This window comes from Priapulus caudatus, unplaced genomic scaffold (genome assembly GCF_000485595.1).
Source record: "Priapulus caudatus unplaced genomic scaffold, Priapulus_caudatus-5.0.1 Scaffold30, whole genome shotgun sequence".
Taxonomy (NCBI): domain Eukaryota; kingdom Metazoa; phylum Priapulida; class Priapulimorpha; order Priapulimorphida; family Priapulidae; genus Priapulus; species Priapulus caudatus.
In genome coordinates this window covers 679,838-687,063 of record NW_014577091.1, presented here as the reverse complement: position 1 = coordinate 687,063, position 7,226 = coordinate 679,838, and the positions used below count along the sequence as shown (strand labels likewise).

At 46.6% G+C, this 7,226-nt stretch overlaps 1 protein-coding gene across 1 annotated transcript in view; it reads right to left on the bottom strand.

The window, feature by feature from the left end:
- Nucleotides 1-6,809: 6,809 nt before the first annotated feature.
- Nucleotides 6,810-7,226, bottom strand: part of LOC106815960 (acetyl-coenzyme A synthetase 2-like, mitochondrial) — a 21,713-nt gene continuing 21,296 nt past the window's right edge. The window contains exon 15 of the mRNA XM_014820500.1: nucleotides 6,810-7,221. The gene's annotated coding sequence lies outside the window, so the exon portion shown is untranslated. The remainder of the gene's footprint in view (nucleotides 7,222-7,226) is intronic.

The following is a 7,226-nucleotide window of genomic DNA, read 5'->3' as shown; positions in this document are numbered from 1 at the left end:
CTACTCCTCTTCTTCTTTATCTCATCTTACTATCGCCCATCTCTTCAAGGTCGTGATAAACAGAAGGGAAACACTGAGGGGAAGAAGTAGAACACGGGTGACGTACTGACAAAGATAGTTTGATTACATTTTATAGACGCGCCGTATATATATATACATGCATGGGGATCTCCCGGCCGCTGCCCAAACCGCTCGCTCCCTCCCACATATATACTCCGACACATACGACACATTTATATACAGACTATTTACCTCGTTCACCCTCACAAACGTCCTCTAATAGTCATTCCATCGTGCGCGACTTCTCGGCCGTACGTACGGGCGTCTCGCGCCTGCTCCTTCAGAACTCGCTCGTTATGTACGCGTGTTGCGCATAATGCTATCGAGTTCTCTCGACATAAATCTCAATCAGTGTGAATAGTACTTGAAAACCTTGTCAGCGAACGAGCGAGGCGCGCACGTGCGAGCGTTATTACGTCACCGCCACAGCGAGGCAGGCCGCGGCGGCGAGGCGGTCGCGCGCGCCACCTGGCGGCGTAACTCGATCGCCGCAGCCTCTCTCTGTGTCGTAATTAAAAATCTGCTGCTGATCATCTCGACGTGTGATTTCATCAGCACCTTTTCTATGTTACGGTGATGAAGGGTGGGACCATTGGCGGCAGGCAGGGGGGAGGGGAAGCGGAGAAGGAGGACATAAGGAGGAAAGAGGCGTAACAGGGAGGGCGGGGACTACCTTAGTATTTTTGACAGAAATCTGGATGCTGCATGCTGCGGCTGGTGCTGCTGCTCCCGTGTTTTCTTCGCATCGATTCCCGCTTGGTGTCAAGTACATGTTTCCAGGTGGAAATCTCAAGTATGTGTGAGAACGCCAGAGGAATATAATTATAGTAACCAGAGCGTATTAAGTAGGCCTTCTTTATACGCTCTTGATAGTAAGATGCCACGCTGTATAGCAAAAGATTCTTTGTCGCTCACACTCTCGCTCAGTATCGCTCTTTCTGCCTTTCTCTTCCTTGTTCCGCACCTCTGCCCTCACACACACACACACACACACACACACACACACACACACACACACACACACACACACACACACACACACACACACACACACACACAGATCACACCCTCACATTAAACCTCACCATCATCCACACACCCCACAGTAACCGTCACCATCATCCACACACCCTCACATTACACGTCACCATCATCCACACACCCTCACTGCCCGAGTCACCCTCCCACCCCTCACGCGTTAACCACTCACCTACCACTCTCACACACCGCACCCTCACCGCAACGCCTCACGTTAACGCTCACCTAACACACCCTCACCACACCCACACCCACACCTCACCCACACCCTCACCTCACCCACAACCCTCACCATCACCCTCACCCTCACCCTCACCCTCACCACGTCACCCACACACCCTCACCATCACCCACACACCTCACCGTGACCCTCACCACACACCCTTACCACACCCTAACCACACACTCATCCACACCCTCACCTTTACCCTCACCCACCACCACCTAACCCACACTCCACCCACACACTTTCACCCCACACCCTCACCGTTACCCTCACCCACACCCTAACCCTCACCCACACACTCACCGTCACCACGCACACTCACCGTTACCCACACCGACACCCTAACCACACACTCACGCGTTACCCTCCCATCACCCTCACCCTCACCCACACACCCTCACCCTCACCATCAGCCACACCCGTCACCGTCACCATCACCCACACCTCACACACCTCACCACACCCTTACCCATACACCTCACCCTCCCCTCACCTCCCCTCACACTCACCATACACCCTCACCCTCCCCTCACACTCACCACACACACACTCACACCCACACACCCTCATCCTGCACGATCGCGGGCTGGGTGTGCGGCGCGGTGCGCGTGACACACCTGAATGCGCGTGATGCGATTACGCTGCCGCAGCTCTTTGCCCAGCAGACGCCGAGATTGGCTTCCTAATTCGATTTGTCCGCGGAAATCATCGGCTATATTCTACGATTACGAGAAACAGGCGCAGATAAGTGTGACGTCATCGCGCCATCCGTCTCTCGGCGCATGCGGTACGCGATATATAGCGTGTATTAGCTGGTCGACAGTGTCCTCCTGAGTCGGGGCGTTGTGTCATCATAGAAGTTGAAATGTTGGGCTGATGCCTGGTGGTGGTGGTGGTAGTGGTGGTGGTGGTGGTGGTGGTGTGGTGGTGGGTGGTGGTGGTGGTGGCGGCGGTGGTGGTGTGGTGGCGGTGGTGGTGGCGGTGTGGTGGTGTGGTGTGGTGGTGGTGGTGGCGGCGTGGTGGTGGTGGTGGTGGTGGCTGGCGGTGACGGTGGTGCTGGTGCTAGTGGTGATGGGGGTGGCGGGGTGTTAGCGGCGGGCTGGTGGTGGTGTCCGTGGGGTGGTGTCCGTAAGGGGGATGCAAGGCCTGATGGCAGTGATGGAGGAAGAGTTGTTGTGCAGGAGTGGTGTGGGCTGGGACTGTGAGGATAGCGTGAACGTATATGAAAACTAAAATTGCAGAGAAAGGAAATTTGGCACATTAAAATGAACGATCGATAAAGTTATGCGTATCGAATATTTTATTGATTTAAAATGGTGCTACACTATATGTGAGCGGCATTATGAGTAAACAGCATTCTATGAGTAAACACTATTCAAATATATATATATATATATATATATAATATATATATATACATACATATATAGGTAGACAACATTCTCTGGTAAGTGGCTACTCTCAGGCGAACAACGGCGTTCTATGGGGAGATATTTCCCTATAGGTATGTACTAAGCATGAAGTCAATGAACAGTACATTACAGGTAAACAGCGTTAAGCGTACGTCACTCAGTCACGGCTCTACGCCAATATAACGCTTCGCTGATTACGCCATTCAGATTCTCCTTCCTCTCACATGTCGATTTTCAATTTCGAACAAAACCTTCGTCGCGAAAATCGCACAGAGAGGCGAATCTAAGCGCTTCTAAGCGCGCCAGCAGAAAGCGGGCTCGCCCGCGGGCGTTACGATCACACGCTTAGAATGCGAATATGTCGAATACTTCAAAGCTATTTAAACACTTCACGACACCAGGCGTCGCGTCGGTAGCGCCGAGTCTACATGCTGATTGCACTCGACACGGGATAAAACGGCGAACGCTTTATGCCGTGGGTAAACAATAGAATAGGCCGGGCTCTTAAGATAGCCCGTGAGAGAGCGTGGTTCTAGTGATAGACAGGCGATACGGTTTGCAAACAATAGAGCAGCTTCCGTGGCAGCGATTAACGGATTTGTGCGAGGATGGACGCGCGTGGGGGACTAACGGATGGTGGCTGGTCGATTGGAAGCCAAACTCCACCACGACTCTCCCCCTTTTGTGCACTACCCCCCTCACGACTCACAATACTGGCCACCTCTGGCGCATCATCGCTTATCTGCAGGCCACTGCCAACAAATGCACCGTGCGACTTGAACATGCACACCACTCCTTAACATCACTCTTCATACGACTCTGTACACGTGACAGCCCACTACTGCCCACATCCACGGACACTTGGAAAGTTTTCTTATAGTAAAATGATGGTAAATATAAACAAGAAATGTATTTACTACCAAAGTCTTAATGTTTCTCTACTCTCTTTCGCCTATTATTGCCGACAATCTCCTGTAAATGCCGTTCAAATGCTCCTATACAACACACAAGTAAACAACAAGAATAAAGAGAACTCGGGACATTCTCAAGACACCGACGGTAGAATTTATTTCAACGACGTACGTACAGCCGATTCTATATTTCATCATAACAGCCAATGTAGATCAGGCAATCTGCGGGTATTAAAATTCATTTAGTATCAAAGTCTGAGCGAAAGAGGTATCGATAACGTTATCGTTCATGACAACGCTTCACAAGGCATTCTATTAACTAGTACAAAACTTGATATGAAGGCACAGATCATAGGTAGGTAGGTAGAACATGACGAATGTAGGGCGAGTCAACCAGCACTGACCGCTCCCTCGCCTCCTGAGACTTAACATGCACTATTCAGTATACACACTATAGAAAGGAACTCGAGTAACCTTGTCGTACTCGAAGTGATACTAGAAACGTTTGAGCAATTTGTGAGGAACATGAGAACGATTGTTGGTAAAGGATTGTGAAATCGCAGCCACGAAATACACCCACACGGAGAAAATCGTGCATGGATGCATGAGACGAAATTAGTGCACGAATTCGCACAGGCACGACTAAAATTCCAGCGTACACGTGAAATAAAAATACACACACCTAAAAAAGCAAAATATAAACGTGCTATAATTGGTCAGAAGCGCCAACGAAATCGTTAACAAAACGCTAAATCACAGCGAAACATTTACGACATTTAATTCGATATTTACTACGACTCGTTGTTTCAAATAAAATCTGCATAGCAAAGAGCCATGTGAAAGGACAGCTGTGAAAGATACTCATACAAACAACTAGACGTCACACAATCTGTCAAGACTCACCAGATGAAGACGAAATTAGCAGTACGCACGTGATATATACAACAATCACCGAGAAAATGACCAACGCACAGTAACATCAGCAATGACAATGTTGACCGGCAACAATAAGTAAAATAATAATAGCAGTAACTAAGAGAATGAAAGTGATAGTAACGACGATTATGAAAATGACAGTATTATATAATATTATCATATAATATCATAATATTATTATGGACGATGATCATGAAATAACAATGACAATGAAAGGTATTGTGATGATGGCAATGGCAGTAGCCATGACAACGACAGGCAATCGCGACAAAACTAACAATGGTAACGTCAATGTCGCTAACTACAACGATGTAAATGTCAACTACAACGATGTCAATGTCAACTACAACGATGTCAATGTCAACTACAACAATGTCAATGTTAGGTACAACGATGTCAATGTCAGCTACTACGACACTAATAACTAGGGATGGGATGATACGGGCAGGTCACGAGGCCGATCCGTATCACGATGAACCTTTCACGATACGATACACATTTCCGCTTAATCATGGCTTGGTTACTTATTTGAAAACTGAACTGCTGGGGAACCGGCTGGCATGTGCGACACATAGACACAAGTACAACGTCAACAGTCAGTATTAACTATCGATTCTGGAGTGATAAATGATCGCATGTTCTTCAATAAGGTAAGATTACATACTCATGTGAGATTTAGAAAACTCCACCCTAAAACGCACAGAGCAAGACTACTGCATGCCATACTAGCAGATCTACGGCCAACCGCTATCTGGTTTAAAGCTGCAAGTGTTTACCAGTCCCACATAAAGGTTTGTAATGGCCACTGGTAAACTACACAAATATGCTCTGAAATCTACACTACCCGTATCTCATTTCACTATAGATTATATTTTATAAATTTGTTAGTAGGGCACATCAAAATAAACGGATTAATAATTAATAGGACGTGTAACTTTCTGCCCATTTCATAATCAAAAACGATCTACATAACTAACTATACCCTATATAACTATATCCTCTACCTCTGATTGTCTACCTGATTTAATTATGAGCATTATGCAGTTTGCGCAATCGAACCAGATTACTTCCCCCATTATTAATATTGCTAATCTGTTCTTACTTCACAAAATATTACCATAGTCTCATTTCCTTGATACGACAGTTACATATATATACCACTATGTATATATAATTATATAACTAGTATCCAGAACTAACTCCTGTGATTATATATCATTTTCCATCTATATTCACTACTTTAAAATCCCTCAAGTGAATATGTAATGAACAGGACTCAGAACTTTCTAACGGCTGTAAAAATAATAAAGGTTACTGACAGAATATAGAGGTCTGTCACAGAGATTGCTAGAATATACCTTAGCAACCATTGCTAACCATAATGCAACGTCGTTGCAAATGACTTGCAAGTACGGTATAACACAAGAGCCGCAAAGCGTCTGGGCTCATCTGAGGTCTGTTGCTACGATTATATACGTAAATTTCAGTCGTGCGTAGTACCACATTTGTTACGCGCAGATATGCAGACACGCAGTTGCGTACACATCATTGTTAGGAACGCCCACTATCGCAGATGGAGGGTAGGGGGAGGTGGGGGAGGGTGGGGGAAGGCAGGGGGAGGGGGGGGGAGGGGGAAGGGGAGGGTGAGGGGTGGGGGCTCTAATAGCAAAAGCAGTTCACTCCTTTGTTAACAGTCAACAATATGTTTAAATCCCTCCTCTTGAGGGTCAAAAGGTTATCAGACACTTACTCTTCGCACGTCAGTGCAAAGCACATTTCATGGTCCTTTCAATAAACCATAAAAATGGTTAGGTCACCGCTGAAACAAAAAAGTTTTTCAATTGCTCCGTCAGACCATGTCCTCAGAAAATGTCTAAAATCTGCCCTGTGCCATTGACCTTTGACCTCCAATTTCGGCACTAGTGATGGCTTTTCCTACCATGATGCTATACACGACTATCACGAGCCTAGGTCGAGCCGTTTAGATTTGTGCCGCAATTCTGCATTTCCTCCCTATACCTTAAGTTAAGGAGTGAATGTTCCCCCTTATTTTACACCTTGACCTTTGACCTTTGACCCCCATCTTCGACATCCCAACTCGTTTTCGGATTACCCCCCACGTCCCGAATATCGTGACCGTACGTCGAGCGGTTAAGATTTGTGCCCAACTGTTGACGGACGACGCGACGACGGACGGACGGCACGGGACGGACGGACGCGACGGACGATCATGCGATTCTACAAGCTGCATCTGACTATGTCAGATGAGCTAAAAATGCACAAGATTACCATTTTACTTGATCTAACAAGGTTTCAAGGTTTCAAGGTATCCTACTCTTGACTATCTATGCCTCTATTGAAGCCTTTAATGCATGTATATATCACTATGTTAACCAACCAATATCTATAAATATGACCGACCACTACAATAATGAGCTGGATGCTTAGCATGTATTCACGGTTAGTAATGTCATGTAGGCATCGCAGGTTAAGAATGCAGTCACTGGATGTGACCAGTTACTATCATCTACACACACATGCACACACATATATATATATATATATATATATATACCTGACATTCTCTCTACAGCAACTATCTACCCGCTGCCTCTCTCCATTACTGTTCTCTCTCCGCGCGCC